The following is a 12160-nucleotide window of genomic DNA, read 5'->3' as shown; positions in this document are numbered from 1 at the left end:
AGAAGGCACTTATTCATTTCGGTATTCACAGAAGTTAGGAGTCCTAACTTTAGGACTCCTAAATGCCTTCTGTGAATACCGAAAGTCTTAAAGTTAGGATTTTTCTCAGTTTCGGAGTAGTAATATTAGGAGTCCTAACTTTACTACTCCTAAACTGAGAAAAATCCTAACTTTAAGACTTTCGATATTCACAGACGGCATTTAGGAGTACTAAAGTTAGGACTACTAACTTTACTACTCCTAAACTGAGAAAAATCCTAACTTTAAGCCTTTCGGTATTCACAGAAGGCATTTAGGAGTCCTAAAGTTAGGACTCCTAACTTATGTGAATACCGAAATGAGTAAGTGCCTTCTGTGAATACCAAAATAGTAGTAAGTTTCGATTTTGTCTTAAGTTAGTTCTGTGAATCGGGCCCAATGTGTTTAGCGTTTGCACGTCACACACACATCAGTGTCAGAATACATACACCACAGAAGAGATTCTGCACAGTAGTATATAAACATATCTCATATATTGTATATAACACATAGACCACAATCACTTAAATCATAAATCACTTTGTCAACTAGGCAATTGTCATAACATCACAGGTAGTGCAAGAAAGTAAATACTTATATGTTGCTCATGTCATAAAAACATAATTACTGTGCATTTATTTATACAATCACCTTCTACGTTACTCGTTATCCTGAAAGTACAAGGCATAAACCAACATCTCACCATGAACATGACATGTTGCATGGAATGAAAGACAAACACCTAAATCATAAAAACTGTGCACTTTATGCCTATACTTAAGCAGTACTTGTTATCCTGGGTAGAGTGGTAATCAATCAATCATAAAAGCTTTATTCGACAACATGTCATAAAAGCACAATCCAATACACAGTAAAAGGTCAATAAGGAAAAGTTAATAGGAAATAATTGTTCCACTATTAAAAAGACCATAAAACGGTATACAAACAGCAAAAATAAAATTAATAAGCTCATTACCAGGCTATAATACAAAGTACAAATAATAGCAAAGCAATATATATTCGTGGGAAGGGTAGCAATAAGACAGGGTGCTAATGGGAGCAAAACAATTTTTTCATTCAGGGTCAAGATAACGTGCATGGGTTAGAGAGGCACCACCGCTTTCATTCGTATTATCCATGTCCAGCCAAGATACTTGGCTACAGCTACAAGAAGAGGAAGCCAAGTTTCAGTGCATATCAATCTAAGTGCAACCTCGGCTTTTCGAGTGCCCAATAGACGGCATATGGGGGCCAGCCAAATGCGCCGAAGAATGGCATATGCAGGACACACGAATAACAAATGGGGCAGACACTCCCTAGGTGCATGACAAAGGGAACAAGACATATCAGCCAAGTTCCCCCAACTTGCTGTAAAAGACTTAACGGGTAGTGTGCCAGCTCTTAATTGGAACAAAAGCTTTCTATCTAAGGGCTTTGTAATTGTGTCCCAATAGGCTTCAAGCCTTCGACTTGGTTTGGCCATAGGAAATTGGCCTGTCAACGTCGAAGGATCACTATTCCTGAATGTGTTGGCTTCTACCCAACCCCAATACCTTTCCTTCAATTGCATTTTCGAAGGAAACTGCTTTTTTTCTGGGTTCTCCCAAAGATCGACCATACCAATATTTTCAAGCATCAACCTAAGATTCGATAGCGATTTAATTTTTTTAATTTGGTCTACTCTAATTAAATCTTTAAAACCCTCAGCATACGAAGACAATTCTGGAGTTGTCCAGATTCTTCGCCAATACATTAGAGGACGCAATCTGGCACTATCGGCCAATGCCTTCATTCCTAGATCACTAAGTAAGGGCAATACAGGAGTACTTTGCGGAAGGTTAATAAGTTTTCGTAGGAAACAGTTTTCTGCAACAGTCAGTTTAGACAAATGTGTATTACCCCAGAGCTCTGCTCCATAGAGAGCAGCACTAATGATTTTCATATTATAAATCGTCAGAACTGGGGTAACAGGTTTCTTGAGAGATGCCTTAAACTCAGCTAGTAGTGTTCCCGCTAACTGTCTATGTTTTAGTGTAGCTATATCCAATTGTTTGCCCCATTTCATATCCCTCAGTATGACAACCCCAAGATAGGTATATTCTTTTACCTGCTCCAGCGGACGTTTATTTAACAGCATTGTTCCGCTGGACGATCTATGAGCGTTAAATGTCATATATTTTGTTTTAGAGACATTTATTTCGAGGCCCCGGAGATGGCAGAATTCCTCGAACAAAGATAGGGCACGCTGTAAGCCGCTCGGTGTTTTCGCTATTAACAGCGTATCGTCGGCGAACATAAGAATGGGAATTCTTACCCCCGCCAATTTTGGTGCATCGGTTGGAGTGTCTTCCAGGAACTTTACTACCACATTTATGAAGATAGAAAACAAGGTTGGGGCCCTCACACAACCTTGTCTCACACCCCTTTCCACGCCAAATGGGGGGGTAACCTGACCCTGACCACCCCATCTGATTTTTGCATATGTGTCCTGATGAAGTCTGGCAATGAGGGATAATAGTGTATGGGGCATCCCTAGGTCTTGAAGAACTCTCCATAATTTATTACGAGAGACTAAATCAAAAGCTGATTTTAAGTCTACGAAGGCAGCATACAGGCTGCCTTTCTCCAGGACCACCGTCTTCCAATATAATAATGTAAAACGAAAGGTTTGATCGATAGTACTAATACATGCCCGAAAACCAGCCTGGAAGTGAGATAAAATGTCATTAGTACTGATCCAATCCTGGATTTTATTTAAGACCGGCCGACCCATAATCTTCTGTGCTGAATCAATTAAACTAATAGGTCTATAATTCCCGGGTAATGATTTGTCACCCTTTTTAAATATGGGAATTATCTCAGCTCCCTTCCATGACTCTGGTATCGGCAAACCTTTAGCTATTTCATTAAATAAGATCAGAAAATAATGGATCCATATACTTTTGTTGGAGAGGAATAGATCAGCTGGGATCCCGTCAGGACCTGGAGCTTTACCACCCATCAGAGAACCCAATACGATATTAATATCATCATCAGTAAAAACCGGTTCATCGTAATAAGTGTAGAGAAGCTTGGGCTGCTTTCTTTCGTCAGGGCCACCTGCATATTGGGATTGAAAGTGCAATTCCCAAAGATCTTGGCTTACATAATTGACCATTTCTGTAGGGGAACTCTCCCTGCCCCGTTTTACCACATCCCAAAATACTTTTTGATTATTATTTTCGCAAGCCCTTTTTAGGTCCTGCCACCTGTTATCATCCCAGAATTTTTTTGCCCGAGCCAGGGCTTTCTTGTATTTTGACCTGGCAAGCCGGATCTTGAGGATATCACCTTCCCTGATGGCTAGTCCCAATAGACTACGAACCTCCCTACAGTCCCTATTGAACCATATACTTCCCTTTGTTTGTTGGATGCCCTTGTTTTTACATGCTTTATAAAAGTAGGAGCGAAGATGAATAAAAAGATCGGCATGTAATCCAATGAGCATCTCAGGGAGTGCCGAGTTGGATGAGAGATCTTCCAGATCCAAAGCCGCCTTGCCTACATCTAATGAAATCCTGGTTAGAATTTCCGGTTTAACTACTATGTTTGCCCATTTTAGACGCCTCATGTCATTTGTGGGGGCTAAGTCTAAGGTTGACAGCTCCCTAGGGGGCTGAGAAACCCCGTTTTCACCCACTATCTCAAAGACTGCGGACAGTGGGTAATGATCACTCTCGGCACATTGGACAACCTTCATGTCCTTAAGCGCGGTCCAAAACTTATAATTAATATATAGTCTATACGACTCTGACTAGAACCATTATTAAAAGTTGATGCACCAGATCCATCAGACTGGGTTCTGTCATGTAGTGCCCTTAATATCTTTTCCATACAAAGGGAGTTCATTTGGACCACCACATCCGTCCATCTCTTTATCGGATTTATGTCTAATTCTGGGATTCTCCAGAGGACATTTTCACAATTATGGAAATTGGAATTACCATTTAAAAGGGGTTCAAAAGTCATGTTAAAATCGCCTGCTATTATTACGTTGGTGCCTATAGAGTGTTGGCCAAGAAGAGTATCCAGGGCTATTATGACCTCTGATTTCCTGCCCTTTGTCCCTCTTGCGTAAACATTGTAAATATCATGTTTTTCAGCCATTCCCCATGACAGCCTAATCACCAATATATCCCTATTATGAGATTCAAGGACCTGAATCTTGAAACCAATCTCTTGACGTATCCAAACTACCAAGCCTCCTGAGGGTCTCCCCTTCCCTCCATTTATTGCAGGAACATAATAATTCAAGAAGCCTGCGCAATGAACTGCATCCAACGCCCAGGACTCCTGGAATAGGCATACATCATGTTGGTCAATGAATGAGTGCCACACTGGCGAAATGATCTTGGAACTTAAACCAGCTATGTTCCAGGACACCACCGATATTTTGGGTAATGAGTTTTTGGATTGGCGTAAAAGTCTCCCCTCAATCGATGGAATAGCATAAGAATTTAAAGGCTCAGTTGCTCTTTGTGGTGTCGATATAGGAGCAAGGGAGGAGAAAATTATGGGTGGAGAAACATTACAATTAATTGTCTTGACTCCTCTCAAAGCTGGTGCGTCAATGCTAGGGGAGGGGGATATCTGCGTGAAAACATTCTCAATGCCCGGGAGAATACAATCAGAAACAACCCTATCAAAATGAATAGTCGGCTGTAACACTTTTGTATGTCAGTCATTGAGATCTAAATTTGAAATACCATCAGAAGCACCCTCAGCAAGCCCACCACGAGACTTCTGGCCAAATATGAATGGAACTCGTCTAAATTGAATTAAAGAATGCTCTGGGGAAGATGTGCGAAACTCCAGGGTCAACAAGTTCTCAACCAGGGCATGATCTGTTAATGTTAGCTCAATAGAGTCCCAAGAACTTGTCCTGGAAGAGAGTCTGCAAGCTCTCGTGATATCATCCCTAATGATAGACCGACAGCCCCTAACGTGGCGAATCCAATGGATTGCTTTATTTGTAAGAGAATCTGCACTTTCTCTATTAACCCTGGTATTGTATTTGGGAACATTGACCTTATAAATTTTTGGTTCCTGACCCAAGTGAGTCCCTGGTGATATAAGGCCATGTTGACTATGTATATTTCGGTTGGTCCCTGTGTCTGAATTAGGAGGATATCTAGGCTTCAGCTGCAATGGCTGTGATTTTAGAACAGTAGCATAAGAGGAACTACCCAATTCTGCAGTAGTTCTATTCTCTTCCCCCACGATCTGCGAGTGCACACTAGTAGATTTACTCCGTGCACTCATGGGTGGTATATCTGGACGAATTTCCAATTTGGATGATGGCTTTAATTGCTCGGGCTGTAAGGCGCTACAAGTGGGATTTTCTAAGCTGTGGGAGGTCCTTTGTGACAAACAATCAACCTTCACAGTCAATTCTACAAGCTGTGTGCGCATTAATTCTACCTCAGTTTTTAATTCATTAAGAAGGGAAAGCAGACCCCGGACGTCATTAGCATTACCTAAAGAAGGTGCAGATGGAGGGCTACCTACAGACAACATAGAATTATTTATGCTAACAACGCCCATTTCATGTTCCAGCAAGTCTAAAAGAGGAGCAAACCTATTTTTACAAGCAACCAAACTATCCCCTCTGTCAATCCTGCTCCCACCTGAAGCTTGGCCCTTGACAACAGGGCTCTCAGTTGGTTGCACTACAGGGTCCCCCTTATGAGGTTTGTGAAACATAACCGGAATTAGTATCCGATGTCCTGTGATAGAATTAGGAGAATGCGGCTTGTCTAGTCTTAGTTCATCGATTCCAGCTTGAATACTTGTATCGTTACTTAATATATCCTCACAGTCATTGATCAATAAATCGATTCTATCCAGGGTGCAATTATTAACGATTACCTTCTGTTTCAAAGATTTCTTAACCCTTTTTCCCTTGGGTTCTCTAATACTATTTCCCCCCCCCTGCGCCACTATTCCCATCCATCAATTTTCTTTTCCCCATTTTCAGAACAATGGGAGAGGATAAATACAAAGAAGAAAAATGATAAGAAAAAACAAACAGACCCTTTCAAGGGCAAAGGAGTAGCAAGGCAATACTCTGTACCTCCTTATAAATCTCAGGGCAGTACACAGTATATAGGTGGAGCAAAATATCAATAACAGAATCACCAGTACATATGAGGGCTCGTATATAACTCACCCAACTGACAGGTCCTTAATGCCAGTGGGACGATGAGATGGAAAAATCAATCCAAAGGACCTGGCCCAGCCCAGCCTCTTCCGAGCGATGATGGGCAAGGACGGGCCCGCCCTTGGCCCGCGCGCGTCCCGCGCCGCGGGAGTCGCTCCTGGCTAATAAGGGCTTCCAACGCCCTCAGGTGATGCCTGGCGCTCTTGTAGCGCTATTCCCCCTGGGAATTGTAGTCCAGGTTACGCCGCGATGGTAGTGCTGTTCCCCTCACGGCTTAGCGTTTGTCAGGTGCTGAGCCCAGGCAGGCAGTGAAGATGATGCAGCTGTTCCCCTCACGGCAAGTGAAAAGATGGAAGATTAGCGTCCCGCGCCGCGGGAGTCGCTCCCGGCTAATAAGGGCTTCCAACGCCCTCAGGTGATGCCTGGCGCTCTTGTAGCGCTATTCCCCCTGGGAATTGTAGTCCAGGTTACGCCGCGATGGTAGTGCCGTTCCCCTCACGGCTTAGCGTTTGTCAGGTGCTGAGCCCAGGCAGGCGGTGAAGATGATGCAGCCGTTCCCCTCACAGCAAGTGAAAAGATGGAAGATTAGCGTCCCGCGCCGCGGGAGTCGCTCCCGGCTAATAAGGGCTTCCAACGCCCTCAGGTGATGCCTGGCGCTCTTGTAGCGCTATTCCCCCTGGGAATTGTAGTCCAGGTTACGCCGCGATAGTAGTGCCGTTCCCCTCACGGCTTAGCGTTTGTCAGGTGCTGAGCCCAGGCAGGCGGTGAAGATGATGCAGCCGTTCCCCTCACGGCAAGTGAAGAGATGGAAGATTAGCGTCCCGCGCCGCGGGAGTCGCTCCCGGCTAATAAGGGCTTCCAACGCCCTCAGGTGATGCCTGGCGCTCTTGTAGCGCTATTGCCCCTGGGAATTGTAGTCCAGGTTACGCCGCGATGGTAGTGCCGTTCCCCTCACGGCTTAGTGTTTGTCAGGTGCTGAGCCCAGGCAGGCTGTGAAGATGATGCAGCCGTTCCCCTCATGGCAAGTGAAAAGATGGAAGATTAGCGGTAATCAACAGTGACATAACTCACAACCCTCCATGAATGCTCATGGTATGAAAAATTCAGCAACAAGATATATGAGTCAGAGGAAGGAACCACATACATTGCCAAGCATCACCATAAACAAATAGGGTGTATCATCCCTGCACTCCTGCTACACTTTATTTTGCGATTCCCATCCACAATGTGGGGCACGGAAGCATCTGTGCCCCTATTACTGCATAGTGAATCGAAGGGTTCTCTTGAGAATCCACCCCGTCCAAACGGTCACCTAAAAGTGCCCCAGTATGTGAAATTGGATAGCAGGGAAAAGGCACAACTTATAGACCCACAGGGGGGCCTTGCTGCTCTTCACTCATAGTGTGCCCAACAGGAGAGCTGCTCGGATGCAGCTCCCAACAGCTCCGGTGCCCCAAGGTATGTGTCACAAAGAGGGGGAGGAAGGGGGAACAAACACCCCTCCTCTGTGTGTGGCTCACAGGGCAGGCAAGGTGCCGGCGTGTACAGAGCATCATAGTTGCTTTGGCAACCGGGCGGGGCACCTCCGTCAGCTGTGCCCAAGGAGTTCAGGGCAGGAGCGCTCAGTGCTTCACAACTGATCAAAGCAGCCAGACAATTCTCATTGGGTAGGGTGGGACAGACCATGTTGGAGTGCTGCACTGGCCAGGGAGACCCAGAGAGAAAACACACACAGCCTCTTTTTAGGTTCAGCGGCACGCCACACAGGCTCCTTACCCCTCAGTTCGTAAAGGGGAAAAAGTATTTTGCCATAAAGTCTAGAGTGCCTGGAGCATGACTTTCCTGTTAACAGCCAAAACACCCAGGGATCAGCCATGCACTGACCCTATAGCCACAACTGAAGCGATGCGCCAGCGCTTTCAGAGACAAGGACCCAAAGAGTAACGCATTCACCAGGTGCTGGGTTTCCAAACAACACAGCGCAGGCCACCAAGCCCTGGGAGTTCGCTGGCGCACACAGGCAGGAATGCAGACATGCCAACACACAGGATCCTTGGGAGGTGAAGAGGCAGTCCTTAGCAGGTCAGTACAGCAAAGCCAAGTGCAAGTGGTAGTTACTCCTGACAGCACAGCAATCCTCTGGTGCAGTCTGTAGAGCCAGCAGCATCTGGTTACAAGTCCATGCAGTGTATAAAATCATGTGGTCACAGCCCCTGTACTTACACTACAGAGAATGTCTTTGTTCAGGAGGTAACTTCAAACAACTTTAGAAGTGTACAACACCCCCATTCAATCCCCAGCCCTGGCTCCAGACACACTACAGGGAGTGGAGACAGCATTGTGAAAGTCAGGCACAGCCCTATTCAGGTGCATATGACAACTCTCCCACCCCTCTAGCCCAGGAAGAATCATCAGGATATGCGGGGCACACCTCAGCTCCCTCTGTGACCATCTTGAGTGAATGCACAAAAGAAGCCCTTGTCAGTCTAAACCAGATGTTGATTTGAGTCAGGTTGCCAAGCACAAACAGCCATAAGCACACAGAAATGCCCACTTCAGAAGGTGAAATTAAAAAAAAAAAACTGCTGTCACCAATAAGCAGGATTTATCACCAGTATTCAAAACATACCAGACATGGCAACTTTACCTCTTTCATGTCAGAAAATACAACTGAAACCCATATCAGGGAATTCCCAATGCAAACTCATGAGAGTAGCAGACTCACAGCAGTGAGAAACCAAATAGGCTGTTTGTCACTACTAGAACATGCCACACAACAACAGATCCTACCATTTACCTACATAGCACCCTGTCATAGGGCTACCTTGGGCCTACCCTAGGGGTGACCTATATGGATTAAAAGGGAAGTAACAGACTTTGCAAACACTTTAAATGGCAAGTCACTGTGGCAGCAAACTATGCACTGGTTATCACTAAACAAGAGGCACAGGGGCTTGATAGGTTCAGCATACAGGCCCCTAGTAAATGTGGTATGAACAAGGGGATACAGTTCCTAAGGGGGACTAGAAAGTGGCAGGGGGATGGGGGGGGTTGGGTAGGCAAGAAGGTGTTCCTGGTGTAGATAGGAAACTAGAAATGGAATAGCTTCAATAAGGAGTAAGGGCCCTCACAGACCCAAAGGGTGTCAATCTTCATCATAGGGCAGCTCCTCGTTAGGCTGGAGCTGCAATGCCCAACGGGTCCCACAGGGGGCTCTTTGCCGGTGGTCTTCTATGGTTGCGGCCGGAAAGCTAAAGAGTGGTGTGGAGGCATATGTGCAGTGAATAGAAGTGGGAACAAGAAGATGTGATCTAAAACCAATTTTATTCACTGGATTCCTCAGCTAGATAAAAACAACCGACTATCAAAGTTGTGGCTGGGGAGTAAAATTATACCTGCTGCAGCTCAAAGTGTGCTGTGTAAAGTGCAGGTATCATTCCTGTCCTTTTTCCCTGCACCAATGCAGGAAACTTTGCACCATGGTGCAAGGGTGCCTGTGTTGTGGTGTTGAGTATTTTTGTGCTGGAAGGTAAGCCTTCCTGCAAAAAACAATCACAAGAGGCTTTTCCTCTTTCTATCTGTGCTGCAGAATGCAGCATACATAGAAAAAGGAAAAACGAGGAAAAATAGAGATATGGGGAGGCGTAAGTTTTTGGCGCTGCCTCAAATTTACGTTTTCTCATAAATCTGGGGCAGTGTCAAAAAGCCATGGATGTTTCTGGAAATGCCCCCAGCAACACCCATTGCACACCCCTTTAACTCAAAACTGCGTTAAAGGGAACAATATTTATGGGACAGCATTAAGCCCAAAAAATTGGCTTAGTGCTGCCTAATAAATATGAGCAAACTCTTGCCCCATGGAACGTCACAAAAAGTGATTTTCTGAAGGCACAAGGGGCCTCATAAATGAGGCCCCTGATCATTAGCCTTCTCTTGTTCCACTACTATAAGGTGCATCAGAACCTCAGGATCCCTTCTTGCCTATCTTCCACAGATAAAGAATGTAGTACTTGACCTTGTTTCAGGATTTCCTATGATTTAATGCCTCTTATATCCTCTTTTTGGTGTTCACAGGACTTGTTTCAGACGGTCACCCATTTATAATTTGACATTTCACAGTTTACCTCCCTACCGTTACATTTAGGACACCACTGTAAATATATATGTTCATCCTATAGTGCAAAAGAATGAGAACTTGAGGCATGAATATCTTGGTTCAAAATGTAGGTCCCAGGAATATTCTCAAAATGAAGAGTCATCCTCACCCTTTTCCATAGAAGTGAACACTCGATTCCACCACTCTAACAAGACTTCCGTTTTGCAGGACATTCATTTGTATTCATCAGAAAAAAGGGGCTACCACGTATGGAGATTGTACACTTAGGAAACTTTGCAATGTAGAAGATATGGACATTTCTTTTTTAGTAATTACTGCTTCAGTGGCACCGTTGGTGGAGCTTGATTCCCCGGGCCTCACTCATGTCAAGAGTTTTCCTAAGCAGTATGTGAATTTTTCAGACATCATACTGTGAAACATTTGACTGATATTGAACTATACTGCCCTTCATGAAAACAGTAATTGCTTGATGGCACAAGGTACCTCTATAGTAATCTAAGGGGAGAGGATGTGGCCTAATGGCCATAGCTGCCCACTTTGAAACTGGAGAGCCAGGTTCGAATCTAGGTGTCGGCTCAACATCCTGTGATTCGCTGAGCAAATCACTTAGGGCCTGATTTAGATCGTGGTGGATGGGTACCTCCATCACATCGGTGAAGAGTATCCCTTCCGTCGAAATATAAATCCCATTATATCCTATGGGATATCCGTCACTGTTGTGTCTGAGTAAACCATCCGCCGAGATCTAAATCAGACCCTTAATCTCCCTGTGCCGAAAAAATGAATGCTTAAGGTAAATGATGCACACATAAACCGCTCCAATACTGTTGGGTCGAGTTTGTGCTATTTAAAAAAAATAGAAAATAAAAGATTGAAATAAGTTGCCCTGCCCTTCTGCCCAGAAGACATGAGCCTGATTCAAGAGGGTATCAATATTATCTGTGGTTTTGAAACATAGCCTTCATTGGGGAAGTTCTATTCTCTTTAGGCCCACAGGTTTCGGACATCCAGCATCCATAAAACGTGTTGCGTCCTTCTGAATTCAGTATTAGCTGACCACTGATCTGGGATGCTCGTGATCATTCTGCTCCCGTCACCTGCATGCTCTCTTCAGTGCTGGTACAAAGGTCAGAACACACCTTCTCAATTGATTGACAACTCAAATCAATGAGTCCAGCTTCTTCCTCAACTAAACTAGTGTTTCCATTAGGCCGAAAACAATGCATCATCCAGAGACATTGATCATGATGCAAACCCAAGCTTCCATCATGTGCCCTCTTAGACTCAAATGCAGTTGGTGCCAATCTATGAATTTCAGATTCTCCTTTTTGCCCTATTACTGGCCCTCTTATTTGCCCTGTTACTGGCAGTATATTCAGATATTTACATATTCTTAGAATCTACATCACAATTTATGAGTTCATTTCACTTACTTGTCACTTATTGGAGATGAGAGCGTTCCCCGCTCTTTTTACTTAACAAGTCAAGTACTTACCCTGTGTTGGGTATTTGTTGTGTTTTCTATTCATCAATGCGGACGTAGAACCGTGGGTCATTTCAGGCCGTTTGACCTGTCATGGTATTGCTGGTTAAAATGTCTGCAGTGCTGCTACAGATTAGGTCTGGCCTAGAAACATCCTAAACTGTTTCTCCAGTCTTGCATTTTCCCAAACAGTAATAACAAAAAATGCCTACATTTATCCACATAGAGGAGTTTTTGGTCCGGTCTTTTCATTCATTCGTCTTCCCAGGTGTCATTCACATGTTTCTTCCGCCCACAATGGCAAACATTGTGGAGCAACAAGTCAGCCTACTTCAGCCATTAA

Source organism: Triturus cristatus, chromosome 3_1, assembly GCF_964204655.1.
Source record: "Triturus cristatus chromosome 3_1, aTriCri1.1, whole genome shotgun sequence".
NCBI classification, from domain to species: Eukaryota; Metazoa; Chordata; class Amphibia; order Caudata; family Salamandridae; genus Triturus; species Triturus cristatus.
This window is presented reverse-complemented; position numbering follows the sequence as displayed.